The sequence below is a fragment of the Falco peregrinus genome, chromosome 5 (genome assembly GCF_023634155.1).
Source record: "Falco peregrinus isolate bFalPer1 chromosome 5, bFalPer1.pri, whole genome shotgun sequence".
Lineage (NCBI taxonomy): Eukaryota > Metazoa > Chordata > Aves > Falconiformes > Falconidae > Falco > Falco peregrinus.
This window is the reverse complement of record NC_073725.1, coordinates 102,450,865-102,466,508: the sequence shown is the minus strand read 5'-3', so window position 1 is coordinate 102,466,508 and position 15,644 is coordinate 102,450,865. Positions and strand designations below refer to the sequence as shown.

Below are 15,644 nucleotides of genomic sequence, written 5' to 3'. Positions count from 1 at the left end.
ACCAGAATTTCAGCATCAGATCTTGAATCTCAGATTTTCTGAGTTTGTGAGACGTAACTGGTTCTGTCATACTTATGGTTTCAGCCTTTACTTTTAGGTTTTCAGTCTTCTGTGTTTTTATTACTTTCACTATACAGACAGCAGCGTTCAGGACATGAAAATAATTTCAACTCCCCCTTCTTTTACCCATTCATCTTAAAAAAAGTTAGATTTTCTTAAAAAAAGCCAGACCTTGTAGGAAAATTATTCTGTAGTGCTATGAATAGCTTCTCCCTGTTCAGTCTTATAACTGCATTTGACCCTGGATGTGCAGAAGGTGTGAGCGGAGTTGTGTTTGTACGCGTAGTCAGAAGTTGCGATTCAGGGTGAATGACTGCTGTCTCCTTTTTGATTTAGCTGCAAGTATTATATAAAAGAACTGTAATAACAGTCACAGGGAGATGAAGCTAACCAAATATCCAGGTACATCTAAACACATGTATCACAGACAGAATTCAAGCCACTTGAAACTAGTCAATGGCTCCAATGGTCCTGGAAGGCTTTCTGTCTCTTAATGGGTTTTGAAAACCAACCCCAAAACCCTTAGAACTTGAGTCCCTGGTGCACTCTGACATAACAGACTCAAGAAATACATCCTCAGCTAATTTATGTCCCTTTAGATATATGGTACACTTGACATTTTGGTTTATTTTCTTATGGAATGTGTATACATTGTCTTCCTTTCAACTTTTCCAGGTTCAGAGGTAGGTATTATAAGATAATTAGGACTATATGAGTTTCACAACATTTGCAAAATCATTTCTGAATCAGTTCCATCTGTGGTCTAAATCTAAGATTCAGCTACAGTATTCAAACACTAGGTGATATTATCAGATTCAGCTAACTATAAATATAAACTCACTTAATACATAACTATGTGGAGAAAAGCTGTTTGAAGAGTGCATCCTCCCTTCTGCATTCCGTTAAATATACACATAGTGAAACCAAATAGATGAATAACATGCTAAATGAATACAGCTGGTAGAAGAATAAACACCCTGCCCATCAGAAAAGGAAAAGAGAATATTGTGTATATTACTGCCATAACCATGTAACTATGACTGGTTATTTTTTTCCCCCACTAGTCACAAGGGAATAGAATCTTTTTGTGCCATCGATGACTTCATGGGGCAGAAGGTGAAACAGTTTTGATGCAATGCACTTCATGAGTGACTCTTGTCCCAGGAGACAAGAGGGTGGATGCATAACCTCATTTGCACAGGCACTAGCAAGTCTTTGCTTAAGCAGGGACTCAAATGCAGCAGTGAGAAAAGCCTTCCAGAGCTTTAACCACCTCTAGAATCCTAGATAAGGGCTGGAAAAGACCATAAGTGAGCTGGTCTGAGTCCTCACATAAAGGTATGATCAAGCACACCTAAGCCATCCATGCTTGTTGAACTGGTTTCTGAAAATCTCTGATGAAGAAGACCCAACAGCAACCCTCAGTAGCTCTTCCCATTTTGACATTTTGAAAGCTCTTCTTTAGTGCCTGCTTAAATAATTTCTGTTGCAAATTAAGATGATTCCTTCTCGTCCCCTCTCCCCCGGAGATCATGGAGAGCAGATGATCCTCATTCTGCAGATATGATTGGAAGGTTCTTACCTTATCCTTCCTTAGTTTTTGGGTTTTTGTACTAACCAGAGAAGTGTGGAAACTTAGGAGGTCAACATTTAAAATTCTACTCCCAGGTCATATTAGCCTGGAGTAAAGATGATCATGCTATTTTGCTCCTCTTTTCTCTGCTTTAGTCATTACACTCTAGCTCTTTCTCAAATATGCAGTGAAAATCCACTCCTGGAAGAGCCAGATTCCTGGATCCTTTTACATTTTATCTAATACTTACCAATGATGATATTGTAGTGGTGAAAGGCGAGTTCACATAGGCACAGACCTCAGGATTTGGTTTACATAGCTAGCATGAGGGAGTTTATACACGGTATAACTTTGTATCTTACAGCATGGTAATCTTCTTGCTTACATGCAGAAGGAAAAGGCCTTTGGTGGTGAGTGGTGAGGTGAACACCAATGAGACATTTTATCTCAGCCAAACTACATTGCAACAAAAATTTTTGTCATCTTGCAGTTTCTCGGCAGAGAGGGGAAGGTGCTGTAATTTCAGTCACATGGTGACTAAAACAGGACGGGGAAAAGAGATGTTAGAAACAAACACTGCATGTCCAGAAACAATCTGATTCATCCCACTGGCCACATCTAATATTTAATGAACACATGAAAGCAGAGCGAGTCTCAAGACACACAGTTTTTATGTGGCTAGTGTGGGTGATATCACAGCATGAAAGCAGAGCAGCTTCATGTTTCCTGGGCTGCTGTCAAGTAGTTAAATAAAATGCTGGAAAAACACAGACCTCCACAGAAAGGCTTAAGTAACAGGAGTTGCAGTCTTTAAGAGTTCAGAGTCCTTCTACAATGTATTGATTTTCTATACTTAAAAGCAAGTCCATTTAGAAAACAACCGTAATTGTTTGCCATGGGATAGGCCCAAAAACTGAGATCATTCTGCAGTTAGGTCTTGGAAGAGACATAGCTGTGCTAACTTGTAAGCCTGCTCTTCTTACTCTTACAAGAAATTGGTTTGATTTGTAATACTTCTAACACTGCTAGACTGATACTATATGGAGGCTAAATAATGGAGAAAACTAAAGCAAATTTCTTGATACTTTTGAACTGGCATTTTTCAACACCATTTTAGAGGGACTGGATGATCTATGACTACTAGATGATCTGTCAATGATCAATTTATCTGTGGATCTGTCAGTTCAGTCATGACAACCCTTTCACCCTTTCAGCTTCTGCCTTCTCCACCGAGGCTGCCAATAAGAAATGCAGCTGTATGAGAAGCAGTGTCACAGATGCTGCAGTGTTGTAGAAATGAACGGATACAAGAAAACTGCAAATTGTAAAACTGACCTCCAAATGGTACATCACTCCTCATAGCTTGAAATCCTAGATAGATTCACACATATTCTCTCTGGCCAAAAGTCATTTGTGAAAATACTGAGTACAGCAAGATTCAAAGTAGACTTCCATAGGATCCAATGGAAATGTCCTTTGACTTCTTATTTTGGCAGTAAACAAGTAATAATTACTCTTTCAGTGTGCCTTGTTTTCGTTTTTTTTTTTTAACAAGCCATGCATCCATCTCAACACAATTTATCTAGATCACACTTCCTTTATTAACTACTGAGAATATCATGTCAGACAGCAGAAAAACTTCGAGAAATTAAGATGGGAGCTGTAAGCAACAGGCAAGAAACTTCTGGAGAAACATACCTTGAATCTGGGGTTTGTTGCCATTGACAGTGATGTCTTCTGTTTTCTATTCCCTTTCCTCAGACAAAAAACCCAAACAAACAAACGAAAAACCAAACAGACACAGAGATGTCATACCCAACTTAAATAACTTCTTATCACAGCTAAGGACAAAATTCTTCTTTTTGTATTTCATGGCCTACATTATTCAAATAAGTAGGTCCTTTGTCAGTGAGGGAAATTATTGAGACTGCATTTTCCCCAGAAACTACAGAGAAGCATTTTCTTTTAAATGGAGAGCATTAAGATGCCTTATAAGGGAAACAGCTGCCAGGACCTAGCCACCTGAATACATCTAGTTTTCTTCTACCATTGGATGCAATGGAATGTAATCCTGTTCCAGGTATTGCTGTTGCAGGATGCACAAAGCTATGTGTTGCTCTACAGTAAATTATTTCTTTATTAAGCTCCCACAAAGTTAGCAAGAGCTGTCAGGTTTAGGATCTGCTTTGATGACACATTTTAGCTGAGTTCAGGGGTGCTTCCAGAACAAAGTTTACAAAGCAGAAAGCACACATGGGCAGAACACAGAATCTAGATCAAAGTCCTTTCTGTTTGCCAAACATTTCACAGTTCTCTTTCTAGTTCATGAGAAGTAAGTATAGACAGAGGAAAGCAAATATGGATCAAAATGTTTTTGTACAAAGCATTAGGGCTTTTTTCCTTGTTGATTATTGGTACCTACACTGCCAGGAAATTCTTACAAGTGGCCTTGGATGTTTCTTTTGCTTCTTTATCCTGTTTGCAGAGACAAACTAGACTCCCTGTGGGTTTGATCCTCCACAATGAAGCAAATGGAAAGTTTTCCACTTACTTCAAAGGGAACAGGATCTGGTCCTAAGTAAGATTCCTTGTTTGGCATAATGGAGGTTACATAAGGTAAAACTTGTTTTTCTGCAGTGATTTTCTAGGTGACTTGGCTGAGTATCACTTGCAAATATTACCTCCTCTTCAGGTATCTTGCGCAGTTCTACTGATAATCCCCAGCTAAGTTTTCATGTTATCTGATGCAAGCTGTGCCAGTCTGTATGATGTCCAGCACTCTAAGATGCAGGAGGTGCTCTCTGTTGTAGCTGGCAATTCAAAGTAGGTTTTGTTTAAGAAAAAGTTACCCTGTGTACATCAGCTATGTGAGCAGCATCAAGAACATTAAAAAATAAATAAATTACAAGAGCTTCTAGATCATATCAGAATAAATTCTAGAAACAGAACCCTGTGCTGGTATTTTTCCAAAAATAAAACTGAATATGGACTTTAAATTCTGTTCATAATGACCTGAAAACAAAGAAGGTCATATAAATTACAGAGCAATGGGTAGTCATGAGTTACATGAACTACATGAAAAGAAAGTGCTGTTGCTGACACCTTTGCTACCCACAGCGGACCAAACCCTTTCAGAGAACATGCAGGTGGATGAGAAAGTTTCAGACATTTGTGTTCAGGGATGACAAAGAACCTGACAGGGAAGCATCATGGAAAGGTTCTCTTTAATTTTAGTGGATAGTTTTAGTGAGTTCCTAGTTTCCTAGGGCAAGATGTGCTTCAAAACTGTGACTCTAAATGATAGTTAAGTTCTCAAACAATTACTTAGATAAAAGTTAGAAAAGGATATTCAGACTTGTCTTGTAGGTCACATCCAGAAGATCCTATTTCATCACATTCTCACAAAAGTCATCAGAAACCTTAACTGAAGAATACCTAAGTAAATCTAAAAAAGAGCTTTCCTATACATGCTAAGCTTCTCTCGATGTTTCAGAGTGACTGTGAGGAAGACTGGCACATTAAAGTAATGCCTCTATTACTGCCAGGAGTTGGTTCTTGGTCAGTCCAAAAATCAACACCCCTGTCCTTCTGAGTTGTTAAAAATTGGGATCCAAGAGAAAATATGGTACATAGTCCCCCTTTATTTTAGGTGTACTGTATCCTCCAAATTCAAGTACACCTCTGGGTTGGTGTCTGGGGTGTTTCCTTTCAAAAAATGTATTAATTCTGGTAAGGTTTCTTATAGTTTTGACTCAGATGCTACATCAGATATCTCCTAGAATCGCACAAAACTTGCAGTAGTGCTCCTAATGAAAAAGTTTTAAAGGTTTGAGTACTGTTCGATACAGACTTAAGCTCTGTAATCTGGGTTCATCTCCACAGTTTTTGTGAACATTTCTGATTTTGCTGGCTTTTCAGCACTAGACTCAAACTTTAACAAGATTGTCCTCCCCTCCCAAGAGAATCCGCACTACTTTGCATTACAGCCATTTCAGCTGGAACAGCAGGGACACATGTAAGCAGCAGTTCACCTAGTTCTGAACTGACATTCTGGTAAAGTTCAGGTAATGTTAGGTCTAAAATAGTTCCAGGGACCATTCCTAGGTAGTTTAGAGGCAGGTTCTGCCCATCCCCTGCCTTTTCACTTAGCACTGTCTGCTGAAGTGCAGGCAAGAGCAGGAGTATTTGTGTGCTGGGTGCAGCCTCATCCACCTGCAGTGGCCAAGATGCTCCTTATTAGGGGGAACATACCCTGCCTCCTTGTTGAGCTCTGAAATTAAATTAGTTGTTGAGTGCTATTTCATCTTATGAAAGATGGCTAATTTGGCTACTTTGGTGTACCCTGACAATATACCATGGCATACTGCATCTTCAATTTCCTTGTTGCACATAGGGTATGTGGGCTGTGCTTCCTCCCTCTTCTGATCATAATCAGTGTGTTTAACATGATATCCATGCAGGTTCCCCACGAGCTCTACCGAGAACCTGTGGTTTGCAGCCAGAGCATCTGGCATTCATTCCATCAACATGATGTTTTGAGTACCTATGGTTTAGAGAATAACAATTTTGTTGGTATGATCCATATAGTGGCTCAGTCAGCTGGAATTCTGCAATTATAAAGTCAACAAGTTTTCCCTACATTTTATTATCTTTGTGGAAATATCTTTTACTACTACTGAAGGCTAAATCAGAAAAACATGCCTATTCAGGACTGGCATTTAAACACATGCCTAATTGTTTTCCTAAATCAGGGCTCAGTGTTGATCCACCCATGCAGACACTCAACTGTAGGGAACCGCCTCTTGCTTTATGGGATGGGGTAGAAAACAACTTCTGACATTATTAGATTTAAACAGAACTTTTCTTAAAAGCAATGGCTACGGGTGAGCCATTTAAATGTAATTTAATTTTATTGCTTAACTGATGTCATTAATAGTGTTTTTTGTTGTTTTAATCACTTAAGCGATGTTCTCTGCTACTTTTGTATCTGTGAAAGAACTGTAATAACCCTGCTAGTAGAAACATTTGATGGGAAACACTTGTAAATGTATTTTAGGGGTGGTAAAATAAGCCTTATAGTTCTTGTAAGGATTGCTTTTCACATTAAAGCTACAAGAATCTATGTGTGTGTGTCGAAGACAGAAAAATAATTGCTTCACCTCACAGCTATCAGCCGCCACTTGCTACCAATACCTCTCTGATGTCCCATAGTACAGCAAATTTCTGAGGTTCTTTTGTTTAAGCTCCACACAACATATACTGTTCTGTCTCTAAGTTGAATTTGACACAGCTACCAACACTAAGAAGTTGCTGTGAATGTGACAACCATAGGAGCTGCTGTGTTTGGCCTCCTACATTAAGTCCTTGTGCTTTTAAGTTCCCTTGGAACTGAGTAGACTGCTGTGTTGTTTCTGTCCTCAGCTCACCTACATGTTACTAGAACAAAAGTTTTCAGTCTTTTACCAAGGCTTTTCCAGACCTTCCAGCCAGTTCACTCATCCCCAATAAATCTCCCAGTAATTTAAGCAAATCTTTCTGGAGTTGTACCTTGTGGATACCTGGAGTTTGCATTTTAACACATTGGCAGCAGGTGCACACAAAACATGGAGCAATTTTGCACAGGATTATAAACAAATTCCATATTACTCAGTGCAAAAATTGCAAAATCCTACATATATTTCCTTGCCTGGCTTCACTCACTGTGCTGAAGGGTCCTGGGGATTAGCTTTGCACCCTTTAGGCATTTAGAATCCTTTCTTTGCTGTGCACAAGTTCTCTGCTAAATCACAGGCTTTCTAGCCCTTTTTCTCTCTTCTCAGATTCCTTCTAAATTTGGCTGGCCTTGTGCCTTTTTCAGCCCTGCCCTTTCCCCACTCTCCAAGCTGCAGCCATCTGCAGAGAAGTTGTAGAAAGCTATTTTTCTCTTGGCTTCATCTATGCCATTACTCAACATAATTTCACTTCAATGGGAGCTATGCATGCTGCCAAGTTCACTCAATAGAGGTAAAAAATCAGAGAAAAGCTCACAGGCCCACTTTGGGAGTGGATTTTCAATCACACACCCCTAGAGCCACTGCGGATTAACCAGCAGAAACCCAGCTAAGTCGAGACAGTTGCTGGAGTTAGCCAGACTTATTACAAAGTAAACGACGGAATTATTTTGCCTGTTGAATGAACAGGTCATGTCCAAACTTCTCTGAACTGTTCAGTGTGTGCTAACCCACTATGCCTAACCCGTAAATCCAGCAATCCTTGTCCGTATATCAGAATTTAGAGCTTCTCCCAGTTCCTCCTCCCCTGAAAACTAATTCTGGGTCTTTTTACAGCAAAGGTTGGTAGTCAGGCCAGACTGTTCAGTGGCATCAGGAACAAAGCCTCAAACAAGACCAAACTCACTTATGCCATTCACTTTCAGGAGGCTTGAACAGTGGTATTTACTCATTACGTTGTGATTCAGGCATTCACCTATTAAAATACAGAGCCTCACTCCCCTTCCTGCTTCCTCCATTCTTAAGACACTCACCAAGAGCTGGTGACCTGTTGTAACTCAGGGGTTGCACTTCAGCATGACTTGTATGCAGTCTGTTACAGATTGATAATGGAGTTGTTGGCACTGTAGGTAAAAACAAGAGGACAGCTTAGCCCAAAAATGAATAAAAATCAAGCCAGCATTCAGAAAGAAAAACAATAGGAAACCAGAGTGAAATGTGGGCTAAAGGCACAGCCAGGTGTGTGTGTAAAACTCATGGAGGTGAATTCAGGCAGAGGATGGAGTTGTGTCTTGAAACTGTCACAGGCTGAGTTATATTCCCTCACACGTAGCATTAATTTTGTATCTTTTCTGGTCTATTTATCCTGTTCTTTTACTGTTCAAAAGGTCTTAGTGATGCTAGTCTGCATATTCAACTAAGCACTATCACTGATTTTTCTTCACCATTACCTATGCAGTGAATTTGGAACCAGTGGCAGCTCATTCACTCACTGCTGTAGAGATGAAAACCTGTATGGGCTCAGGTGGCTTTGCCACAAGTGTCCAAGCTCTACTAATCCCTGCCAAGTTCCCTCAGACTTAATTTACCAAAGTGACCAAGTACAAGCCAGAAATTCAGTTCCCTCAGAAAACACCCATATGTGTACTAGTTTTTAGATGCATATACTTACTAGACCTTTTCCCAGAAACCAGCAAGTGACATAGGAAAATAATGGCTTTTTTCATTCCTGACTAGAGCAGGAATCTAAACTGTCAAGCTACCTGTAGCCAGCACTCTGATATGTGACTTACTCCCAAGCCACCCATTCTTTTAGATCTTTGTGAATTTGAAGAAGATGACAGAATTTTTTAATTTGGCATCTTAAAAGTCATATGTGCTCTCCTCAGGACCTGATATTGAAGGATTTATTATAAATTTGCATGGATACATCTCTTCATTTGGAGAGACAACAGAGCCCATTTGAACTGTAAGAGAAACAAAGAGGAACAGCAGGCACTGTTTTGTATTTAACTACTTAAAATAACCCAGAAAGAGCAATTTTACTAAAAGCAGGTAAGGGACTAGCCTCTGATGTCACTGCGAACTGCTGTATCCAAAATTTCTCTGGTGACATTACAAACTGAATACAGAGCCCAAAGACAAACATTTTCTCCGTATCAGCAACAGTTGCTCTGTTCTGGAAGGCTTCCAAATTTAACCTTCATTCATTAGGAAAAAAGCCCCAAAACAGACTGAGAATAGCTCAGGAGAAAGAGCAACAACCACAACATTTACTGAAAGCACAAAAGGTAAAAGAAATGAAATAGGCAGACAGAAAACAGGAGGCTTCAGGTATTATACAAAGCCAAACAGACTTTAAAAAAATCAAGAAATTGTGGGACAAACAGGTGGAAAATTTCCATTCACTCTTTCAGCTGTGGATCAGAATTCAGGTGAAGCAACTTTGCGCAGTCAAAGGTGAATAAGTATCATGTAATTTCTTGGAACCATTGTACAGAAGCAGGTTATGGTTCTACACTATTAGCTATAAATCAACCAGAAGTTACTGAGCTCCATGGAAAAACTAATGGATTAAATTCATGGATTAGTGTAGCAGGTCAAGCTAAATGATTGAAACTGATCACCCTGGCATTAAAACCCATGAAGCTATAACCTCCTCTATGTCCTGCTTCAAAGCTGCTCAGGTGGTGGATGTACAAATCAAAGCCTTTGGCAGCAATACCAGACTGTAACAGCACGACTGTACTGTGAGGCAGATGAGGGAATTAATCCAGATTAAGAATACTAGTGCCAAGGAAAAAAAAAAGTGGGTTTAAATTTTTTTTTTAACATAGTTTAGCTTCACAGGCCAATTTACACATGACTCAGGGTGTGATCCAGAAGGTGATAGCATAGAAAGAAGTAGTAAAGAAAGCAGTAATGTCTCAAATCGAGATAACCCCCAAAGACTTTACATCATGAAACCACAGCCTGAGAACATAGCTGCTATAGCAAAATAAAAAACAGAGCTTGCTTTCAAGCGGCCATTAAAGCTAATATGATGGTGATTGAGAGTATAGAATAACATTTTTCTCCTTTCCTGGACTAATAACACTGCAAGTATGTCAGCCTATAAACTTCTACCCTTTGCAAAAGCTGATTAGAAAACTGGAAGATTGATACAGCCAGAGTATCAGTATTCAAAGCAAGAGTTTTCATCTTTCAAAGTTCATAGCATGCGTTAGTGACATGAGTAACCTGGGCTGAATGCACTCAGAAAGCAGAGCTGCAAGAAAATAAACTATTGCAGTTATGCACATAGTACTTCAGACAGCTTTTATGAAATGGGGAGGTTGATATGATCACACAGTCTGCCTGCCTGCCAGTGCATCTATTTCTATGATCCATTCCCCACAATAGCTTTGGAAGGCACCATCCAGTTTCAAAAAAATTTGTCAGAGCAACTGAACTCTCAGTGATGCTCCAATGAATGGGAAAGATCCTTGGAGACAACTAGAGCTATCACAGTAATCAGGAGAAGCAGATGAAGGGAGACGTCATAAAAATAAATTCCATAATGTTTTTGAAGTACCCGATTATTGCAGCAATGAGCACTGTGCAAAAGCCCATAGAGGCCTAAATACTTTTGTATCTAGGGATCAGTATATATTGAGTGATACAGCATCACATATAGAACATTGAGGATAAAATGAAATACTGAGGATAAAGCAAAAGAGAGATGTGCGAGAGAAATCCCTGGATCTCAGTCTTTCTCCCACTGTACCAATACATTTATATGTATTCATATAAATACATGTCATAAACTAATCAGGCTTTGGCTGAAAACTGGCTAGGTTTCCTAATTGATGGTATGAATCTCATGTAAGCCTCTGTTTCTCACACCTTGCTTTCAAGCTCTGACCACCTGGATTGCCAGCTCCAAATCTAGAAAGCTGAAGTATTTTTCTCCTCAGATGCCTCCTAGTAGTCAGATACCCTAAAGCTTCCAATGGCATTAATCCAGTGGCAATCAAAGTACTGTTATCAGGGTCCTGAAGACACTAAAAGGACTTTAACAGCCCTGACCAGCCCCACCTGGGACTCCTGCCCATGCTTTCTGTCCGTTGGCCTGAGAGCTCCATTTAAGCTCAGCCCTGGGCTACTGCTCCTTGTCTGAGCTATGCTGTAGGATGTGCTGTCTGTATCCCTGCCTCTGGCCCTGCTTCCTGGGTGGACCCCAAGCCTATGCTGTAGTAGCTTCCCTCCTGGTGGACCCCCCACACCATGTGGTGTTGTTGGTCTTTCATTCTGCCTCCTGGATGGACTCTGAACCCATGTTGTGAGCTTGTTTCTGGGCCTGTCTCTTGCTGCTCCTGAATTCCCCCTGGTCTATCCTCTTGGTGTCAGTGGGCTGTGGTACCACCTCCCTGTGCTGCCCACTCTGCTCAGGATGGTGCCCCCTCTGTAAGGGCACAGCCTGTGCTGTGGTAACATTCAGCTTATAGCTCCTCAACCTTTAAAGAGCAACTGCTCCTTGCTGTTCTGTGATAATTAATCATCATTACCTCCTTGTAACTCTCACCCTGCTTTCTAGGGCATACAAAAATATCAGTGTGGTTCCCCTAAATCTGTACTTCTCTGACTATTTCCTTTACCCTGGCAAGATCAACTTCATGTTCCTGTGAGATCCATTGTATTCTGAAGTCTTGCATTTAGTACAGAGCACAATCTTCTAGTATTCTGGACCCACACTTTAGAGTTGTGAACTTATTTCAGCGGTGAACTATAAGTCAGTGACATGCCTGTTCTTTGTGTTGGTGTTAAGTGTGACCCGCACATTCTCCCTTCCCTAAGCAGATATCCCATTTCTTATTTTATCTGACTGCTTCCTGTATTTCTTTCCTGGACTTGGGTCTCTCCTATCGCTTCTTCTCTAACAGAACAAATTGTCTTGTTACTTTCAGCCACCCGACCTACCCTTATTCCATGCTTAAATGTAACAGGCCTTCTCCACAGCTCGGTTTCTCCTGCATTAACCAGTTTTTCTGCGATGACCACACACTTTTCTTGTGTGTGTTCTGCTTCTGCTCTCTTGTCCTATCCAACTCCTTTCTGTACTTTGTCACCTCATGTTGCACTTTCTTCCTTAGCTGTTTTCACCTGCGCATGCTAAGAGATTAGTCTCTGTGGAAAAAAAAAATCTTCCATGAGATACTCATCCACAGATAACGTGTGGCAGACTTGCTTTCTCTTCCGTTATCCTTTACCTTTGCCGCAATACCCATCAATTCTCTTTTTCTTGTTCTTGAACGTATATAAACAATTAGTCTTCAGACCTAACACTTTCTAAAAAATGCTCCATGCTAGCTCCACTCTTTACTCCTGGCTGCTCAGTGGCTCTCCTGGCTGCTTGGCTTTTCAACCCTTTTGTCTAAGCTAGTCATCCTTCCACATATATCTGGTAAGCCGTTCAATAGCAGGGATCACAGGCAGGAAGCTTCCTTTACGCCTCCGTCCTGCTCACAACATGCCATTCCTAGGCAGCCTCCACAACCTACAGCTTGCAATGAACCAGTGGGCAGTGGGGAAACCAACACATCTACTTGCCTCCAAAGAACAACTGGATTCTTCCTTTCTCACTGAATTTTCCTCTTTACTTTCTGAATAATTGTTCATGAGTGTTCACACCATCTGTGCCGTGCACTGTAAGCACAGGGTCCTTTGGAATAATGAATATTTGATCATGCCATTCAAGGTTAAGACAAGACTGCATGGTTTAATGCTGCCATTTCCCAACTGTATAATCTTGGCATTTTTTTAATGTAATTTTTTAATACAGTGAATGCACAGTTTGTGTATATGTCTAACACCCACAACGGGCCAAGTTACAAATTTTGCATTGAAATACATTAGCATTTTCCTAAGAAGTGACTGGATTCAAGATTTTGGTTCTGATATGGTTTGGAATGAGTTGTAAAGTTCAGACAGTCTGGAGTTTGGAGACGTGAAAATCTATGGTTCTAGGTCAGACTCATTTTACCTCTTCTTATTCCTGCTCCTTTTCTCTGTTCTATGGCTTCTGAAAATCAGTCACTGTGTCCATGGGGGGAACTTATAAGCCTGAAGAGCCAAACCCAAACAGGGAGAAGCCCGACACTGTTGCTTGTTAGTATTTTTGCCTTTGTCCCTGTAATTTGTCGTCCTTTTTAGCGCTTTGAACATGGATGACTTTCTGGTACAAAGGTCTGGAGAGGCATCACATAATGTGCTACATGCTGTATCCTCCTGAGGTTTACTGGTGCTGAGCTCTAACAGAAATGCATACCCTGAAGTCTGTGCTCAGTCTTCCGTGAGGAGGCAGCCAACCGCTCTGTGCGGCAGCAAATCTGCCAGCTGGCCATAGAGGGGCGATGGCATCAGCTGCAGCCTATCCCCTTTGCTAGCTACATGACATATCTGGTCTGGGAGGATTAGAAACCAGGGGACCGGAGAGCAAATTGCTGCAGGGAGATGAGTTTGGGGGCAGGGGAGCACATTCACGCAACTGCTCTTTTGAACATTTCTCTCTTGATCCCAAGCTACCTGCTACGTGAGATGGGGGAAGGGAGGGCTGCAGAGGGAGAGCCGGACTTTCAGTAAAGACTATGGAGAAACATAACTCACATTAGCAGTGAGATTAAAGGATTAGATTCAATTCACACCCCAGTCAAAATGAAATTTCAGCCTCTGCTTTTTGTGTGACATGCAGTGGGCCAGAGCTGTGGCAGTGGCTGCAGAGCTTAGTGACCTCAACAGTGCAGAGGGCTCCAGTCCCCGATTCCTGTGCATTTCCTGCTCTAAGTGTCTCCTTGCACATGAAATACGTACCACTAGCAGCTTCTCTTGTGATGAGTGTAGAACACGACCTACAGTACTTTTCCCTTTCTCCCACTCCCTATGCTGAAAATTCCCTCCAATAACTTCTCTAGGAAACACTTTCTCTGAGGCATTGCAAACAGATACTGGAATCCTATTTCTTAACTAAAAACAATCAAACAAAAAACCAAAACCCAACAACCAAACAAACCCAAACCCCAAGCCCACAACATAAAAAGCCTCCTGTAAAGCATTTCTTGGATGTGGTTTGATATTCCAGAATCTTGTACACCAGATCACAGTCTGTAGTGGAACTGGCGATTATATTCCTGGTGCCTGAAATTACTTGAGAACAGAACCAGTTTCAATAGTAACTTTGTTTGAAGGCTGGACTAGTTCAGTTTCCAAGGTCAGGTTTCTGGTATGAATACATGATTCCAAAACTCACATATATTAGAATATTTCTATGATTAAAAATCAATATTGTATTCCAATGAAGGCAGGTAAGTACAGAGGAAGCAAATTCTTTTTTCTAATAATTTTTCAAGGAAATAGTCACTGAGAGAATTCTACTATTCAGCCAGTTTCAGCCAAGACTTTTTACACTTCTTTGTTTCCCCTTGAATATTTTGTAAACTGTTGTTTCCTAGCTTAGGTGGGTTTATGTGCTTAGTGCTTGTAGATCAGCCCTATTCTTCAGCCATGACAGCTTTTGCTCATTGTTTGTTGAACATCTTCCAATTTCTCATTTATCTGGTAATAAGATGTGCAAAACTGAACACAGCATTGCAGGTACAATTACCTATCCACTTAGTTACGGTGCTCTTGGTTACACAGCCCAAAATGTTACTGAGCTTTTTCTGCTTACCTATTTCATATATATACATACATAATACATATATATATATATATATATACATATATATACTTATTCATATGGCAGCCCATGGCAAGAGGGATTGGAACTAGGTGATCTTTTAGGTCCCTTCCAACCCCAACCATTCTGTGACTCTATATGTAAGTTTGTAGGTTGGTGCCTACTGTACCTAAGTCTCCTGAAACATCAGTGCTTTCCTCCCACAAAATGCGTTGTTTGGATTGTTTTTCTGTGGATATACTGGTTGGTATTTTTCCAGCTTTAATGTTTTTTGCTGCATTTTTAATTGTGCTAGGAGGTTCAGGGTTACTTGCTTTTTCTCTAACAATTTATAATTTAGTAATTCATGGTGATTTCATTGCCCTGTATTTACTCTCTCTTCCAGACCACTGTTAATGTCAAATACAACAGGGTCCAGCATCCTCTGTTAGACTGTGCGCTCCTGTGACTCAGCTCTAGCCAAGAGTGTACTGGGGACTACGTGGAGGGGACTGCCTGCTCAGGCTCTTTGCATGCTCTTGCCCTGAACTTGTAAATTAAAATAAGTTGTGTTAGCTTACCCAATTTAAATAGCCTAGAGGCTGTTCATCAGTGTAGTAGTAAAATCACCAGCTGGAGACTTAAAAAGAAATTGTTGCCACATGCATTTAAACTGGAAGATAGAGGAAAAAGCTAGTTCATTAGTGACTGTGTGGAGAGATAAAGATACACATTCAAGCTCCAGGCAGGCTCTCTGGGTTTCCTTAGAGTGTCAGGCAGCTCTGTGGGAGTTGTGCAGGTGTCTCACCTCCTCATGAGGATGTTGGGC

The 15,644-nt window shown here is 40.7% G+C and overlaps 1 protein-coding gene across 1 annotated transcript in view; it reads left to right on the top strand.

Annotated features, from left to right (window-relative positions):
- LOC101914314 (netrin-4-like) overlaps window positions 1–15,644 on the top strand; it is a 55,599-nt gene that overhangs the window by 21,920 nt on the left and 18,035 nt on the right. The window lies entirely within an intron of this gene.